The sequence below is a fragment of the Geospiza fortis genome, unplaced genomic scaffold, assembly GCF_000277835.1.
Source record: "Geospiza fortis unplaced genomic scaffold, GeoFor_1.0 scaffold600, whole genome shotgun sequence".
NCBI classification, from domain to species: Eukaryota; Metazoa; Chordata; class Aves; order Passeriformes; family Thraupidae; genus Geospiza; species Geospiza fortis.
Genome location: NW_005054562.1, coordinates 387,367 through 405,816, shown reverse-complemented (window position 1 = coordinate 405,816; position 18,450 = coordinate 387,367).

The following is an 18,450-nucleotide window of genomic DNA, read 5'->3' as shown; positions in this document are numbered from 1 at the left end:
CATGTTGATTTTGCTCTGATATAAACCAAGGCTTCTCCCACACCCTGCAGGGATGCCTCCCTCTAGGAAGACTGAAACTCTCCATCTGTTTTCTCAATCTTCCCTTCCCTGAACTGCAGAAATGTCTAAACCAGTTGTAGACAGCCAAGAAAGAGTTCCTAGTGATTAACATGAAGAGGTACTTGGAGCTGGACTTTTGCAATGGTTTGGGAAACCCTTTTCATTGCTATTTTCCAAAACAACTCTTCAAGATTTCTAGCTCCAGGGAAGCTTTGGGATCAGTCCAGGCATGGGTGATAGATGGACCAAAATGAGCTGAGGATTGTAGATACCAGAACTATAAAAAACCCTCAGACCAGGCACACTTCCAATTAGGAGATCAGACAGCAGCAGACAGTCAGGGTAATTTCCTACTCTTGAGGCCCTGGCACAGGTTTCCCTGAGGAGCTGTGGCTGCCCCAATCCCTGGAAGTGTTCCAGGCCAGGTTGGACAGGGCTTGGAGCAACCTGGGATAGTGGAAGGTGTCCCTGCCCATGGCAGAGGGTTGGAAATGGATGGTCTTTATGGTCACTTCCAAACCAAACCAGTCTATTTTTCCATCATAAAGGGATGTTATAATGTTGACCTGGATCAATTCCTCTGGTAATGTAATGAGGAAGGAAATAGATTCCCAGGGTGAAGCAGGGGAAGCTTTAAACCAAGGGTGGCTATATGGAATATTCTCAAAAAATTGAGGAAATTTCATAAATAATCAGTACCAAGCAAGGCAGAGCTGCCTTCTGACCTCACAAGAGGACATAGAGAGGGCCCTGATTTTGCTCAGGCAGGGATTGGTGGTCTTCCTGGGTTTGAGTAGCCCTGGATGGAAGAACGTGAATTTACCTGAATCCCCTGTGTCAGCAAGAAGCAACAGGCATCCTCTGCAGGACTCATCTCCCTCCAGGGTCTCTTCCAGAGGGCGGATGAAATCACCCCCTCATTTCTCAGAGTAGCAACTGCTGATTAAAAATTCGACTCTTTTGTGGCCTCCCATCCTCTGCCTGTCAGCGTACAAACAACCCAGGCCTCAGCAGCACTAAATCATCTGTGTGGGAGGGGGCTGCGAGGGAAAACCAAACCTTGTGGGGCAGAAGCACATGTGGGCAAGGAGGGAAAAATAAAAATACTCCCAGTCTTGCTGACACCTTCACCATCTTGCAGAAACCTCTTCTCCCTCAGGGCTTCAGCCTCCCCACCTGGGAAATACTGAGGTCAATGATTCCCATACCTTCTTGCCATGCTAAATAAGCACTTCCAAACCCACTCTCGCTTCATTGGCATCAGGAGCTGGGAATGGGAAGCAGGAAAAATGCTGGGAACTTCAGGCAACTGTCTTCTTCATTTAATTGCTTTGATATGTATTTGTTTTACATGAATGCAAGACCCAAGCTAATCGAATCGCCTTATTCGCTAACAATGGACCCTAAACTGTTCATAAATGACCATTAAATTATTAGCTATCAGAGAGATCTGCAATTGCATTTGGAATGGGAAAGAAAATGAGGACTCTGAGAGGCAATTATTATTTTTTATTTTTGGTTTTTTTTTTTTTTTTTTTCTTTTTTTTTGAAAGCAGCCTAATTATCTATACAGGAGCCCTACTTGGGAAACAAGTGTTCCCGTTGGAAAATCAATAAGAGAGCTGCTGTGATAGCAGCAGAAACCTGTTGAGTTTCAATTAGTGCTTGGGAGAGGTTGATCCTCTTCCCTGAGCCTGCCACTTGCTAACACCAAGGAAATTTTGGGGCTTGTTTATTGTTTGGAGGAATTTGAACTCTCAGCAGTAAGAATTTGAGGCAGCAATAATTGCTATCATGATCTGCAGTTAACCCCATCTTCTTTTTGTCCTTTTTTTTCTTGGACTCCTGAAGATGCCTGAGACCATGAAAGATTTCACAGTGTTTTGTGCTAAATGTATCAGTAAGGAAATGAGGGCTACAGTCTGCTGCGAGATGTTGCCTTGAGTCTTGGTCACCTTTTATTTGGCCATATCCACCTAACCTGCTTTCCCAGGCTCAGCTGGAGCTGGAAAGGTCCAGCAGGAAAATCAAAGTGGGAATCCACATTTGCGGGCTATTTGATGAGACCACACAGCAAACAGAAAAAGAGAAAGGAAGGTAACACCCCTCAGGAGGACACAAGGTCAGCCAGGTGTATCCCAGGCATTATTCTGTAGGACATTAATGTGAATTATTCTTCTTTTCTTGCCTCCTTGACAAGCTCTGCCAGTTTTCCAAGGATGAAGACCCTTCAGGATACCAGATTACCTCACATCCTTTGTGTTCTCTCACAGACTGACCACTGATCCTAATGCCCACTGGTGAAACCCTCACCTGATCCACCTTACACCTCTTTTCTCCCCACAGTTTTATACTCAGCCTGCTTTTTTCTTCCCTCCCTGAAGATTTCTTCTCACAGGTCAACCTTTCAGGTGTGAGCAGCTTTTCCTGGCCTCCTGTGCTATAGACAATGTCCCCAATTGTCCCTTTGACGAACTTTGCTTTGCAAAATTCATGGACAGTCAGGGCAGCCCTTATGAAGAGATGGCAACTCTGCTCTCCTGTGCTTTACTTAGTAGAAAATAGGGGGATTTTGCATTTGGGACAGGAATATACCTTTGTTTTAATCACACACAGGTAGGTAGGAACAGACTCACTGCAGGAGTTGCTGTGGTTTCAGGTGTCTTGGCACATTCAGGAAGAAATGAACCCAAAGCAGAAGTGTGGAGAGACAAGAGACAGAATAAGGGGGAATGGCTGGTTTGAGATCAATGCAGAGCTCAGCTCTTCTTGACGGTGATCCAAGCCAGACCATCAGGGTGGGTGGAACACTCAAGCTTCACAAGAGATCGACTTCTTCATCTCTTCTCAGCTTGGAGAAGAGAAGCATCTGGGGACAAGTCCTTGTGACCTTTCAGTACTTAATGTGGGCTTATAAAAAAGAGGGAGGGTGATATTTTACACAGTCATAGTGAAAGGAAAATGGGGAATGGTTTTAAACCAAAGGAGGAGAGTTTTAGATCATGTATTAGGAAGAAATTCTTCACTCAGAGGGTGGTGAGGCCTGACACAGGTTGCCCAGAAAAGCTGTAGATGAACCATCCCTGAAAGTGTCCAAGGCCAGGCTGGATAAGGTTTGGAGAAGCTTGGGACAGTGGAAGGTGTCCCTGCCCATGGCAGGGTGTTGGAACTCAATGATCCTTAAGGTCCCTTCCAACCCAAACCGTTCCATGATTCGTTGATCTATGAGGGCTCCTGCTGAGCAGCTCTCAGGAGATTTTCAGACACTCAAAGTTCAGTAAAGAATTCCAGGGTTGGCAGCTCGTCCAAAACTTTGTATCTACTTTATACATAACTTCTTTATATATAAGAAAAAAAATCAAAGCTTCCTCTCCCTGTCATGTGTCAGCACTTGGTGGATTGACATGAAAGTTCCCGATCCTCCAGTGCCCCTCACGGAACAGATGTTTGGGAGAAGGGAGTATCAATATTATTTCACAGGAAGTTTATCAGTGGAGTTCTGACAAGATTAATTCCCTACTTCAGACAGTGATTTGTCAATTAGGAGGTTCTTGAATACTTAATTATTAATATAAATTATTAAAGAACACTGCGGGATTCGTGGATACACGCTGGAGTAAGGCACACCCCTAAAGTTGCAGTGTGTCTGACAGAAATATTCAGAATATTCAGACTATTCATAAATATTGCATAAATATTTAATATTTTTAAATAGCCCTGAATTTATGAATGAGTGAATTTTACAGTTCACTACCAGTTACTTTTCTCTGATTTTAGACAATTTCAGAGCAAGTCGTTCCTTTATTCTATGCCAGTGACTTAAAACTTGGAATCATGACTCGGATAAGGGGACTGCTATTCTGAAGCACACATTTGCACTTCCAGCTCCCCAGACACAGATTTGCTTATTTTGTGACTTACTCTAAGGCAGTCCAAAAATTTCCATCTGAAAGAATTTTGGTGGAAAAGGTAGATTCCAAACTGATACAAACTCCATGTGAATTTTTGACAGAAGGATTGATTATTCTTTAATCTTTAGAAAAACAAACAAAATCAAAATATTTCATATTCTTCTTCTTTTAAAAGAAAAAGATACTTGCTTTTTATTTTTATTTCTTTTAATTTGAAAAGATATTCCATTTAGATATTTTTTCTGCTGTGCTGAGGAAACAAATTATAAAGTTTGAAAACAACATGAAGAAATTCACTGTGGGTGGAAGGCAACATTCACTTAAACTCGGATGTGCCAAGCTTGTTTGTCTGTTTGTTTTCCATTTTCAGTCAGCTGATTTTCTTTTATTTTTCTTAGTTCTATTTAAGATCTGCCTCCAACTTATTCATTTATTTGCTTACCTTGAGGAATTGGAAGCAAAAATGGAAAACCTGTTATTCCTATATTTCAGTTTAGGAAATAGCATATCATGATCAGTGCCTCAAGGAGTCCAGGAATTGCTCTAGATCTCCAGATAACATTTCAATATAAATGAGAATAAGCAGCAGACTAGAAATAACTCGAGTAACAGACAGAAATAACTCTAGAGGAAGAAAGAAGAAGAAGGAGAAGGAGAAGGAGAAGGAGAAGGAGAAGGAGAAGGAGAAGGAGAAGGAGAAGGAGAAGGAGAAGGAGAAGGAGAAGGAGAAGGAGAAGGAGAAGGAGAAGGAGAAGGAGAAGGAGAAGGAGAAGGAGAAGGAGAAGGAGAAGGAGAAGGAGAAGGAGAAGGAGAAGGAGAAGGAGAAGGAGAAGGAGAAGGAGAAGGAGAAGGAGAAGGAGAAGGAGAAGGAGAAGGAGAAGGAGAAGGAGAAGGAGAAGGAGAAGGAGAAGGAGAAGGAGAAGGAGAAGGAGAAGGAGAAGGAGAAGGAGAAGGAGAAGGAGAAGGAGAAGGAGAAGGAGAAGGAGAAGGAGAAGGAGAAGGAGAAGGAGAAAGAGAAGAAGAAGAAGAAGGAGAAGGAGAAGGAGAAGGAGAAGGAGAAGGAGAAGGAGAAGGAGAAGGAGAAGGAGAAGGAGAAGGAGAAGGAGGAGTTTGTCCAGAGAAGCTGTGGCTGCCCCATCCCTGGAAGTGTTCAAGGCCAGGTTGGATGGTTTCTAAACAACCTGGACTCGTGGAAGGAGCATGATGTGAGGCAAACATCCTTCATGGGCATGAGGACATGGCTTTAGAATCAGAGAATAGAATCATAGAATGGCCTGGACTGGAAGACACCTTAAAAATCATCTCATTCCAACTCCCCTACTATGAACAGGGACACCTTCCACTATCCCAGGCTGCTCCAAGCCCTGTCCAACCTGGCCTTGGACATTTCCTGGGATGGGGCAGCCACAGCTTCTCTGGACAACCTGTGCCAGGGCCTCATCATCCTCAAAAGGAAGACCTTCTTCCTAATATACCATCTAAACCTACTCCCTCCCAGTTTGAAGTCATTCCCCCTTTTCCTGTCATTCCAAGCTCTCTTAAATGGTCTCCCTCAATCTTTCTTGTTGGCTCCCTTCAGGCGCTGGAAGTCCACAATTAGGCGACCCCAGAATCTCCTCTTTTCCAGGCTGAGCAATCCCAATTCTCTCAGCCTTTTCTCACAGCAGAGCTGCTCCATCCCTCTGATCACCTTGGTGCCTCCTCTGGGCTCATTCCAACAGCTCCATGTCCTTCCTGTGCTGGGGACCCAGAGATGGATGCAGCTCTGCAGCTGGGATCTCACCAGAGAGGAGCAGAGGAGCAGAATCCCCCTTTCCCCTGCTTCCCCCCTAATTTGGATTGCCTTTCTCGGCAGCAAATGCACATTTAGAAAATACCTTTCCACTCTGGCTTTTGGGAAGAGGAATATTCACTGCTGGCTTGGTTGAAATCTCTGCTGCAAATACATCAAACCGGCTTAGGGCTGGATTCTGGGGTTGGATTTGGAGCAGGACACTTTGTTAGGCTGAACACGCTCCCTCTGTGATGGTGCCCACAGGGGGATGGCAGCACCTTCTGCAGATTCATCTCTCTGTGCTGCGGTGCCTGACAAACAGCATCTTAAGGGAAAAACAGGCTCCATCTCAGCATCTCCCCCAGGTGAGGATAACCAGGGAGCTAAGGGATGGAACAATCTCTTTTTCCTCCTTCCCTGTGGGCAGGGGATGGACCTGGCTTAGTCTATGTATCTTTTTCTTTTTTTCTTCCTATTTTTGTCTTTGAATGAGCAGAGATGCTTAGACCCAAAAGACAAACTAGTACAAGTCCTGGTCCATATTACTTCAGCTAACTGTGCACTTGTCACCTCTTCCACAACATTTTTTGGTACAGGGACATGTTTTTGCAGGGATTCTTCCAACCATTTATCCCCATCCTGAGAATTGATGGCTCTCTCAGCCTGGGACAGGGACCCAGCTGTAGCCCAGCCAGGGTCTGTATCTAAACCAGCTTTTCACCACCTACTTTGGCATTTTTCCTGTTGGTTTTTTTCTGCACTGGAGACATTTCCACCAGGCACCCAATACTCTCCATGTGTTTCACAGTTATATTTAGCCCAAAAGTATCTGACTCAACAAGTAAGAAAGATTGCTCTTCACAGGTATGTGTTATTCTGATGAAGATAGAAACTGAAAATTGGTATAAAATCTATTGTTCCAAATTCCTTTGGAAATTGCTAAAAATCCTAACCCAAACCCAAACTATTTTTGCGGCCTAGTGTTGTGCTTAGAATATTTGATGAGCTCAGGCTGATTTGGGTTCTCATCTCGTTTAGTGATCAGCCTTTCCTTTTAAATGTCAGTCCCATGCAAACAAATCCCAGAACCATTTCTCCTTTCTGTGCTGGAATTCACATCCAAACACCATTTTAAATATGCTCTGGTGAACTTTTTCTTCATAGATTTGTCTAAATCCATGTCAGTAGAGAGACATGAACTCTGGAAAATGGGGAAGGTGCATCACCAGCTCCTACCAAACACCTGTGTAGAGCTTTTATGTCGATAAGAGCACATTTGACCAAGAAAAATGTCATGCTTGTGTTCAAATGTGGGACCATTGCTACTACAGGGCCATTTGTTTGCAGGTATTGGGTTGTATTTTTCCACCAGTTGTGCATCACTATCAGGTTTTTATCTGTGAAATGTCTCTGTGAAGACACAGATACCTGGGAAACCGGGGAGATGAGTCGTGCATTGTTAAAATAATGATAGAAACTATAAATTTCTGTCCTGTCTATGTCCTTCCTCCTCAGAACCTCAAGGAAGGCAAAGCAGAAAAGGGTCTCTGCCCAGAACCTTTACAATGTGCAGGGTTTGACACCATTAACTGGCTTCAAAACCATCACACATGTAAAAATATTACAATTCTGCTATTTGACTCTGAACTTTAGTGACACGAGGAAAGAAATGGTGTCTTCCAAGTTTTCCATGCAGCTTGAAGCAAACCAGCTTACTGAGCAAAAAGAAAGTGGATTCAGGGAAGGAAAATGCAGCTGTATTGAGTAGCATGTTCTGTGTCTCTTCCAATTATTTCAAGCCATTCCTACACTCCTGTGGATTTGCTGATTTTGTGAGTTTGAGCATCCCTGGAGGTCTTTATTCCCATTTCACTAAGCCTTTATAAGCTCCTGGGCTTTTCCCAGCAGGGTTGCACTGGAGTTGGGGGTAAAGTCATAGAATCTTATAATTATCAATGTTGGAAAAGACCCATAAAATCATCAGGTCTGTAGGAGCTGAAGGAAAACCAGGATGGTGATTGGGACAAAATATCCAGACACAACTGTTCCCATGTCCCTACACACCAGCAGAGCAGAAGAACAAGGCTGTGCCTCCCTAGTGTGAAAGATTCCTGTGTCCCTTGATACAGGACATATTTCTCACCCCCTGCTCCAAATAAACAAATTTAAAATGAAGTCTCCTCTGCTTTCTCCTGTCTCCAGCACCAACGAATGTCTCATCTTGGGCTTTAGCCTTCTCTGCTGATCCCAGACTTACTCAGTGGATCTGGCACTCTGTAGTTCTGAGAGGCTTGTGAGCTGAGGAATGGAAAGACAAGGCTTGAAATTAGCATTATCTGACTCTAAATGCAGATTTTGATGTAAAAACAGTACTATTAGAAAGGGAAAAAGAAAAGAAAAAAAAAAAAAACCCAAGCAAACAAACATGGTTCATTATGTTCTAAATGAGTCTCTGGATAGACCAGCCTTCTTTGAGGGAAATGTAGGAAGAAAATGTCATTTATGAAGAGGGAAAGGACAATCCAGTCAGCATAGAGGCTTTTAGGCTGTGTTGCCAAGACTGATCAAAGTGAGGCAGAATTAGGGATCTGGAATTGGCCCTAGGGTCATCTGCTCCATTTACACATTTCTGGACCACGACTGTTCTCTCTGCCTCAATCTCCTCAAGTCCATGTTTCCAGAGCAGATAAAGAGCTTTTCCCCACATGAAAGGTACATTATTGGTTCTAACATGCCTCTTGGATTGCCTTCCAGATTTTCCAGCACGCTCCAAAGGCTGTGCCTAAACCCAAAACCTCTCAAACCAGAGGGGGACATGGTTTCTAGAGTTTATGGTGGTTCTCCCTGGGTATGATGGATAATAGCTTTGAGTAAAATTGGTCTTGCTTTCCACTGAAGTACATAATGAAAATAATGAGTCAGGTTTTATTCAAACCCCACCAATTTCTAGCACTAAAGTGGGCTATAAAACTTGAATGTCATTCAAAATAAGAACTAAAAAAAAAAAGCAAACGGAAGAGAAAACCCATACGAAAGTCACACTGGTTGCATATTTTGAGGTTAACATGACATGACTGTGTCTCTTAAGCTCATTTAAACATTTAATTTTGTTCTCTTGTTCCGTCCCTGAGTACATATGGATTTCACAGAGGTTTAACAGGACAGAAGAAAGTTACCCATAATTGAAACAGGCTTTATGCACAAGTCACGACGTTGTGTTCAACACTCAGAGGGAGAAAAACCTGTTCTTTCTGTCTGAAGTGACTTATTTTCAGATTAAGGAAAACAGCTGTGAGAAGAGACAGAACTGCTCCTTAGAAGAGCACCAACAACAAACGACTTGCTGAAATCTGTTCAAAGAGATTAATCTTAGAACCTTAGACTTAATAATGCAGAGTAAGTAGGGAAGGACTCGCGTAGCATAAAATCATAGAATGGTTTGGACTGGAAGGGACCTTAGAGATTGTCGAGTTCCAAGCCCCTGCCTTGGGCAGAGACACCTTCCACTAGACCAGGCTGCACAGGGACTCATCCAACCTGGCCTTGAACATCTCCGGGGACGGAGAGCCCACGGCCTCTCTGGGCAACATGTTTTGGTGACCTTCCACTAGACCAGGCTGCTCATGGACTCATCCAACCTGGCCTTGAATATCTCCTGGGATGGAGAGCCCACGGCCTCTCTGGGAAACCTGTTTTGGCATCTCCTGAACCTTATAGTAAAGAATTTGTTCTTTCTGAATAAAATCTACCTTGTTTCCATTTAGGACTATCTATCTCCCCTTGTCCTGTCACTCCTTGCCCTTGTCCAAAGTCCCTCTCCAGCTCTCTCGGAAGAATCACAGAATCACTGGTTTGGAACTCTTGGAGCTCCTTTGGGTACTGGAAGAATCACAGAATCACAGAATCACTGGTTTGGAAGAGACCTTCAAGATCATCGAGTCCAACCCATGCCCCAACACCTCAAGTAAACCCTGGCACCCAGTGCCACATCCAGTCTGTTTTTAAACACATCCAGGGATGATGACTCCACCACCTCCCCAAGCAGACCATTCCAGAACCTTATCTTTCCATAAAAACCGTTTTCCTAATATCCAACCTATATTTCCCTTGGTGCAGCTTAAATCTGCGTCCTCTGGTTCTGTCAGAACCTGGTGAAAGAAACCATCCCCACCTGGCTACAGCCACCTTTCAGGGGGTTGTAGAGAGTCATAAGGTCACTCCTGAGTCTAGTTTTCCCCAGGGCAAACACCCCCAGCTCCCTCAGTGTTTTCTTACAGGGCTTGGGTTCCCAGCCCCTCTCCAGCCTCGTTGCCTCCTCTGGACATGCTCAAGCACCCCAAGGTCCTTCCCAAACTGAGAAGCCAGACTGGACGCAGCACTCCACGTGCGCCCTCACCAGTGCCCAGTGCAGGGGCAGAACGACCTCCCTGCTCCTGCTGGCCACACTGTTCCTGATCCAGGCCAAGAGCCATTGGCCTTCTTGGCCACCAGGGCACTCTGCTGGCTCATGTCCAGCTGGCTGTCAACCAGAGCCCCCAGGTCCCTTTCTGCCTGGGCACTGTCCAGGCACACCATCCCCAACTTATAACATTGCAGAGGGTTATTGTGGTCAAAATGCAGGACTTGGCACTTGGATTCAATAAACTTCATCCTGTTAGACTCTGCTCATCCATTCAACCATTCCAGGTCTCCCCGCAGAGCCCTCACACCCATGGACACACATTCCCAGCTTAATGTTGTCTGCAGATTTACTAATGAAAGACTGAATGCCCTCACCCATGTTGTCAATAAAAATATTGAACAGAACTGGCCCCAGCACAGAGCCCTGAGGGACACCACTAGTGACTGGAAGTGACTGGAATGGGATCTGAGATCTCCCTGGAGCCTCCTCCAGGCTGAGCTGCCCCAACTCTCCCAGCCTGTGTCCAGAGCAGAGGTACCCCAGCCCTGTGATCAGTTCAGTGGCCTCCTCTGGCCTTGTCCCAACGAGTTGATCTCCTTCCTGTGCTGGGAACCCCAGGGCTGGATGCAGCACTCCAGGCGGGATCTCACCAGAGCAGAGTAGAAGTGGAGAATCCCCTCCCTCCTTCCCCTCCTGGTTTTTCCGCTTTAGATGCAGCCCAGGATCCAGGTGATGGCTTTTGAAACCATCCCTGCACCTGCAGAACTTCTGAAGCTTTGCTGGAAGCCTTTGCAGAGCCTTTCTGAGCATGTGCAGCACTGAAGGATGAGTTGTGGTTCCAGAACCAGGTTCATCCCAGCTGCTCTTGGGGATTTATGGCAGGAGGCAGAGATAAGTTCTCTGATAAGTGACTCCTCTGTTATCATAAACAGACGTGTCCCAGCATAGATTATAATTACATCTGAGGGAAAATACCACAAACACAAAGGTTACAAGGCTGAGATTGGGCGAATGGTTTATTTATTCTTAATTGTTTTTTCTTCCCTTATTTGGTATTAATCCCATCTTCCACTGAGGGACTTCCAATTTCAATAGGCTATAAATTATGGGATCAAACTTGTTTTACATGTGCTTATGTCAAATGATTTACACAGCTACAGGATCAGCCTTTGATTTCAGGATGCTCAGGTCAAATACTGATATTGGAAAACCGCAGATTTCCATTCAAGAGAGCATCAAAGGAACAGACCCTTAAAGGTGCTGAGCACTCTCCAGCTCCATTGGTTTCTGGGGGAGCTGGAAGCACATTGGCCTCACCAGAATTAGATTTGGGAGATGATTTGAAATGTCTAAATATGAAAAATGAGATTGGAAACAACCAATGTGTGAACTTTTGGAGATCTTTTTTTTTTTGTGTTTATTTCTTCTGACACCTGTGAAAAGCTGACTTGGATACTTGGATGTAAAGAAACCAGCTGAGGTTAAGTCTTTGGGTGTTGGGAACATGAGGACAAGAAGGATTGACCTTGGCTGGGTGTCAGGCATCCTCCTAAGTTGCTCTGTCAGGCCCCTCAGCTGGACAGAAGAAAGAAAAATTAATGAAAGGCTCCTCGGTTGAGAGAAGAGCAGGAAGAGATCAATCACCAGTTACCCTCAAGGACCAAACAAGCTGGATTAGGGGAAATGAATTAATATTAATGCAAAGCAAATCAGGAATTGCAACAAGTTGCATATTGCTTCAATATGATACTTCAGGTTAGAAATGTCAGTTCATTGAAATTAGACTTCAGTGTGTGGAGAAGAAGTGTTTTACTATAACAAGGAGAAAAGGAGGGGAAAAAAAATCCCAAACATTGTTACTTTAAAATTATTTTCTATTTTTGAAGCTAACCTAGTGATATTAAAGCAATAACAAAGTGGAAATGTAAGTTGAAATCAAAGTAACACCTTTTGTCTGGCCTGAATTAAATTCACATTCACACACTCAACCGCTGGTTTGTGAAAGTGAACCCAGAATTTTGAGCTTATTTCAGGCTTTTGTGACAGTCACTTGAGAAATCTTCAACTTTTTTCCAGTATGGAAAATTGTTTTCTTGTTCAACTCCTCAGGTATCATCCCTGTGAAAGGGGATAGAGAATCCTGTAGAGCACAGAGGGATTTTGCATTTCAAGCTCTGTCTGCTGGTGCTCAGGCAAGGAGGCTTTTCTTGCTTTCCCCATTGATTTAGGAGTTCTCATTCTGAGCGCGTTGTAACTACAAGGAAATGAAATTCTCTTGCTTTCTGCTAAAATAAGATTTACTTCTCGTGGAAATAACTCTGTAAATACCACGTACTGCCATCTATGGCTCTGCTAGGGAAGCACATTGAGAGCTCTGCAAAGGAATCTGCTTTTCTACTGTCAAAGAAACCTTTTGTGCTAACCAGGGGTTTTAAACGAGTGGCTCGCAGCTCCCAGCAGCTGGTGTGGGAAAAGAGGGTTCCCAGGGGAAGGGGAATCTCAATCCATCCCTCTCCTGCCAGTTTGGTGCCAGGGTCAGCAACAGATGCCAAGAGCTTGGAGAGGGATTTGCAGGTCAGCAGGAGAGCACCTGGAGAGCAGCACAAAGGAATTCCAGGCACTCCACAGAGGAAAATGGCTTCGTCACTGATCCAGCCTAAATTCCTGTATTCTGACTCCTGATCATGTGGAATGAACCAGGGGATTGGGGATGTGTGTTCTGCAGGGCTGTGATCTTGCTGGCACGGTGGAGATGTGGTGGGATGGCTCCTTTGACTGGGTTGGGATGACCCTGTGACTGGAGGGATGGAATGGAAGGATACAGGAAGAACAGGAATAGGAATTCTCTTTGGGAAGGACAAGCACAGGGAGATGAGGAGGGGCTGTGTCCCTCTGTGTTGAGGAGCAGATGGAATACATGGAGCTTTGCCTGAGGGTGGATGAGGACCTAAGGCAGAATTTATGGATCAGGATTAAGGGAGGTGACAGGTGACATTGGAGTGGGGTCTGCTACAGGCTGCCCAGCCTGGAGGACATGGGGGGCTTGGACCAACCTGGTTTAGTGGGAGGTATCCCTGCCCATGGCAGGAGGTGGAACTGGATCATCTTCAAGGTCCCTTCCGTCACAAACCATTCTGTGACTCTGGAAACATGCTGTAATTATTATTAACTTTGCTATTTTTAGAAGGTGTTCAGCACTCTCCCTCCTGAAGAAAGTTTCTAAACAAGGATAAGGAAGAGCTGAGTGCTTGTTAGAGAAATTCTCTTTATTGTGACCATTTGGGATGCTCCTGATTTGTCTTCATTGGCAATAACATCAAAGTGCACTTTGCCTTTTCTCTCACTCTTGGTTCTCAGCCTCTGGTCCCAGGATCTCCACCAGAAGAAGAACTTCATTAATATCTCCCCTCCACTCCTTCCCTTCCTGGGCAGGGAGAGGGGAAAGAGGAAAGTTCAGGATCAGTTCTAAGCTCTGGAGAAAAAGAGCTGTGAACATCTGAGCTTGGGGCTCCATCATTCTTTTCTGCTGCCAGAGCCAGCACCACAAATGCTTTCAGAGGGGGTTCCATCCTCTCCCCTGGTCATCCAAGAGCTTTGGGACTCTGGGAATAGCAACAAAGCAGCAGTCACTCATCCAAGCTCCCTCTGCCATCACTGGCCATGGCCATACCTGTGCTGGTGCTTGTTGCCCTCACTAAGACCCTTTTTGGGGCTCCATGGAATTGTCCCCTGGTCCTGGCATGCAAAGCAGGCTGGTCAGGGAAGAGGGATGGAGGTGGATTTCCTGTGCTTGGGAAAGCTGGAACATCGGCCTTGCCTCACTTTACAAGTCTACAAAAAGGGCTTGATGCTAAATTCCTATTTAGGAGAATTCTCTCAGCATCTTGCCCAAAAATGGAGGAGTTTGAGCAAAGACAGTCCTTGAACACAGACCATTGTTACACTTCAATAAATTCAGCCCATGGGAAGAGGAGCAGGAGTTTTCTCCTTGCCCTTAGGAGAGCCTGGGATTGCTGGGTTTGACCTGTGACACCTGAGCATTAACACTCCTGAGCAGCCACTGCCAGCAGAAACCACAGCTGGCAACAGCAATGAAAAGTCATTGAAAATGTATAAAAATTAACAACAACAAAAGCAAGGTGGAAAGCACAGCAGTCATGTGAGAGGCAAGCATGGGAAAATCCCTTTCAAGAGCTGAGTTATCCCATGTCTCCCTTCAGCAGAGGGATGTGGCGGCCTCGAAATTTGAATTGTTCGAGGAGATTTTTAACCAGACAAAATGGAAAGTGTTAGAGATGTAAACACAGTGGTATCTGTTGCTGGAGGGGAAGCAAACTGATTACTTACAAGTTGTCCTGCTTTGCAGTTATCCTTTTCAAACAGATCCCCTGGGAATCCCAGACATTCCCTTTTTTTTCCCTTGCCATCCTCATCCACACATACAATATCTGGGGGTACCACTGGCAGGAGGAGACTCTTCCAAAAAAACTAAATTCAGGTTCTCTACATTGCAATTATGCTTCCAGCAGATTTTTGGGGCAAATTTATTATTCCAACAGCGCAACCAGCCTACCTTTGCAATGTGGGAGGTGGGAGGACAGAGTTAACAAACCTAAACCAGCTCTGAGCAGCTCCCAGCCCAAACAGCCTTTTTCCGCCCGTGCTCCGTGCTTCAAAAGAAGGTGGAAAAATTGGGCAGATAGAAAATGTTTTTTTCTGGCTCTTTCATGTCTCCCTCACGTACTTTGTAGTTTGAAACCAGTTTACCCTCCTGAAGTATGCATCTTAATTCTTCTCCCAAAATCTCTTTGCATATTCCCAGGGGTGCTACATTTAACCAACTTAACCATGGATATTCCCATATTCCCCCCTTTTTTTTTTTTGGCTCTGGACCCATTTTGGCTCTGACAACAACAGGGGTTTTCTGTGCAACCAACATGTTCTAAATTCAAAGTGTGGGTAAAGGTTTTGTTTATCTCTCTTGAGTTTGCTGTTTTCCTTTGGCAGTGGGAAGAGGAGAATTACAGCTCGATGCAACTTAGCCTTCCCACTTTCAAAACCCAGACAGAGAAGAGAAGAGAAGAGAAGAGAAGAGAAGAGAAGAGAAGAGAAAAGAGAAGAGAAAGATACTTCACTCCTGGTTGTGTTTTTGGACAGCAAAGTTGGTGTTTGTCACAAAACCCACCCAGCACCTCACCAAGGGGAGTTAGGGGTGGGTTTGCCTTATCAGCACCACCATGATGTTGCAGGGATGGTTTGTCCCAAAAGCTCTTGGGCCTTGTGACCTCTGGTTTTGCGGTTCTTGTCTGCTGCTTTTCCTCTGGGAATGACTCTGGAAGGTGCTGATGATGTGCATATCTGCCCTGAGGAACTTCAGGAGTCCTCACACCACATTGGGATGGAACAGAGGTTGCCAGTTTGGCTGAGCTGAGGTCTTTTGTTTATTTCTGCACATTTTCAAGCAAAACAAGGCAGAGATCTCTGTTTCAGGGCTTTCTGTGTCATAAAGGAATTGTGCTGACCTAGGACTGGTCCCTGCAAGGGGAGCAGAGGGGAGAACCACAAACACAAAGGTGCCTTTAAATCTTTTATGTTACCAGTATAGACCATTCTCCCCACAGATCCTATGTGTGAGTTATGTTGGCAGGATGGAAGGAAGGATCTATGTCCCCCAAACTCAGATTTCTGGGGAGATCTGATGTTTTGAGAGTATCTCTTGCTATGCCAATGGCCTTCTTTGCCCTCAGAGTTATCCTGCTGCAGGGAATTTCACAGATCCATTTTATGCTAAAGTTGTTTTGCCTTCATCACTTCACAGATGAAGAGAGCAGGTGAATTATTGCACTTGGGTACCTCAGACAGCTGCAGACCCCAAATCCCCATGTCCTGTTTGCTGTCCCAGCTCACCCTCAGCTGTCCCTGGAGGGCACACAGTGAAAAATGGGGACATCAGTGATATTGGGGGCAGACCATGTTTAACCTCTTGTTAAATGGGGGTCTAGGAATTCACAAATCTCTCTACTTAGAACCGGAAAAAAATGGTCTGCAGTGACATTTGTCAGTATCTTTGGGCAGTGCTCTGTGGCCCAGGGTGGGATTCCTGGTCCTGGACCAGGAGCTAGACTTTGATAATCTTTGTGGGTCCTTTCCAGCTCAGGGTATTCTGCAATTCTCAGATTCTTGGAGCCCAATTCCCCATTCCCACAAAGACGGGTTTTCCGTCAGGCTCCATTTAACAGAAAATGGGTTTGGTTTGGTCAGCAGCACTTTTTGGTGCTGTGTCCTTTTGCTTGGGCTTCTTTACCCTGCAACACAGGAGAGAGGCCAAGTGCACCCTGCTCTTCCTGACCTCCCCAAACACAGGACAGGGAAGGTGAGTGCCCCCCTCTTCCCCCAGCACTGCAAAAGAAAGGCAGAGCTGCCCCACGGGGCTCAGAGGTGCAGGGACGGAGTTAGGGTCAGGGTTAGAGTTAGGATTAGGATTAGGGTTAGGATTAGGGTTAGGTTTACAGTTAGGGTTAAGGTTAGGATTAGAGTTAGGATTAGGGTTGAGGTTAGGATAAAGTTCAGGGTTAGGATTAGGGTTGGTTTTAGGGTTAGGATTAGGGTTGGGGTTAGAATAAGGATTAGAGTTAGGATTAGTGTTGGGGTTAGGATTAGGATTAGGATAAAGTTTGAGGTTAGGATTAGGGCTGGGGTTAGGCTTGGGGTTAGGATAAGGATTAGGATTAGATTTACAGTTAGGGTTAAGGTTAGGATTATAGTTAGGATTAGGGTTAAGGTTAGGAAAAGTTTTGGGGTTAGGATTAGGGTTGGGTTTAAAGTTTTGGGGTTAGGATTAGGGTTGGGTTTAAAGTTAGGATTAGGGTTGGGGTTCAGATTAGATTTCCTATTTGGGTTAGGGTTAGAATAAGGGTTAGGGTTAGGATTAGGGTTGCAGTTAGGGTTAGGATGAGGGTTGAGGTTTGGGTTAGGATTATGGTTGGGGTTAGGTTTGGGGTTAGGATTAGGGTTAGGTTTAGAGTTAGGTTTAGGGTGACAGTTAGGGTTAGGTTTAGGGTTAGGGTTACAGTTTGGGTTGGGGTTAGGTGAAGCGTTATTGTTAACATTTGAGTTAGTTTTTGGGTTAGGTTTAGGCTTGGACTCATTTTGCCAAGCACTCCCTGGCTCACTCCAAAGCTTTCCCCTCTCCTGCTGCCACCTGTGATGGCTGGAGAGAGAGGGGCTGCAGAAACAGGGAAGAAATCCCTGTTTGACTTGGAGGAGCAGGGAAACCTTCCTGAAGGAAAACAAACTCCCAAAATGCTGCCGAGGGAAAGGGAGAGATTTCCATTCGGAGCATGCACTGTGCTAATCCAGCATAGCCGCCTGTCGGCTGAAAAGCTGCATTTCAGGCCCCAGCTGCCCCTTTGCTCCGGTCCCCGCTTAACTGGAGATGTCACAGATGCCTTTGGCCAGCGATGCTGCAGTGCTGGCTGGGGATGAGAGGCTGCTTTGCTGCGTTCCTCCACAGCCTGGGTTTGCAGCTCAGCTCGGCTAAACGAAAATTTTTCTTTCTTTTCTCCTTCTCCCAGGAGTTTTTAGAGATGCAAAAGGTTTGAAGGTGTGGAAATAGGGGCTGAAGTGCTGGATGGTGTGAAGGGAAGGGAGGAAAGGGGAAGAAGGCCAAGGGGAGGGGGTAGAGATGCTCTGGAGTGTCCCTGGGGTGAGAGATGGGGTGCTCCTCTCCCTCTCTGAGGTGGAGGGACAGAGGGTGCTGCCAGATGGGATCTCTACCTCTGCCCCTTGGGCAGGTCTGTGCCCCTTCCCTGATGTGGGAGCAGCAGCCTTGAGCAGGGAGGGAGATGATTTTGTCATGGAAAGAGATTCAGTTTCCCCCTTTTGGAGTAGGAAGGGTTAAAAACAAGGGGCAGGTCCCGAAGTCTGACAGGATGCTGAAGTCCCCCGGCCCTCCACACACCTCCAGCCTCATTCCTCTCCCTTCCATCCCCTTCCCACCCCCCCTTCTCTGCTTGGCAGGCTTCTCATTGCCGGAGGACCTTCCTCAGGCTGCAAACCTGGAGGCAGCGCCTTTACCCCAAATCTGCCGGGATGTAGCCCATACCTTTCACCCCAGCCCATTTCCTCCTCCTCCATCTGCTCAAACTTTCCCTTCCCCCCATTCCCAGCCTCCTGCTACCCTGGGGTATTGCCTGGATGCGAGCCCCCCCAACTCCCGCCTGTATTTTGGGTTAATGGAGCACGGAGTTGAGGAGGATGCTAGGAAAGAGGTAAAATTTAAAACATTAGGAAAGGGTTAATGG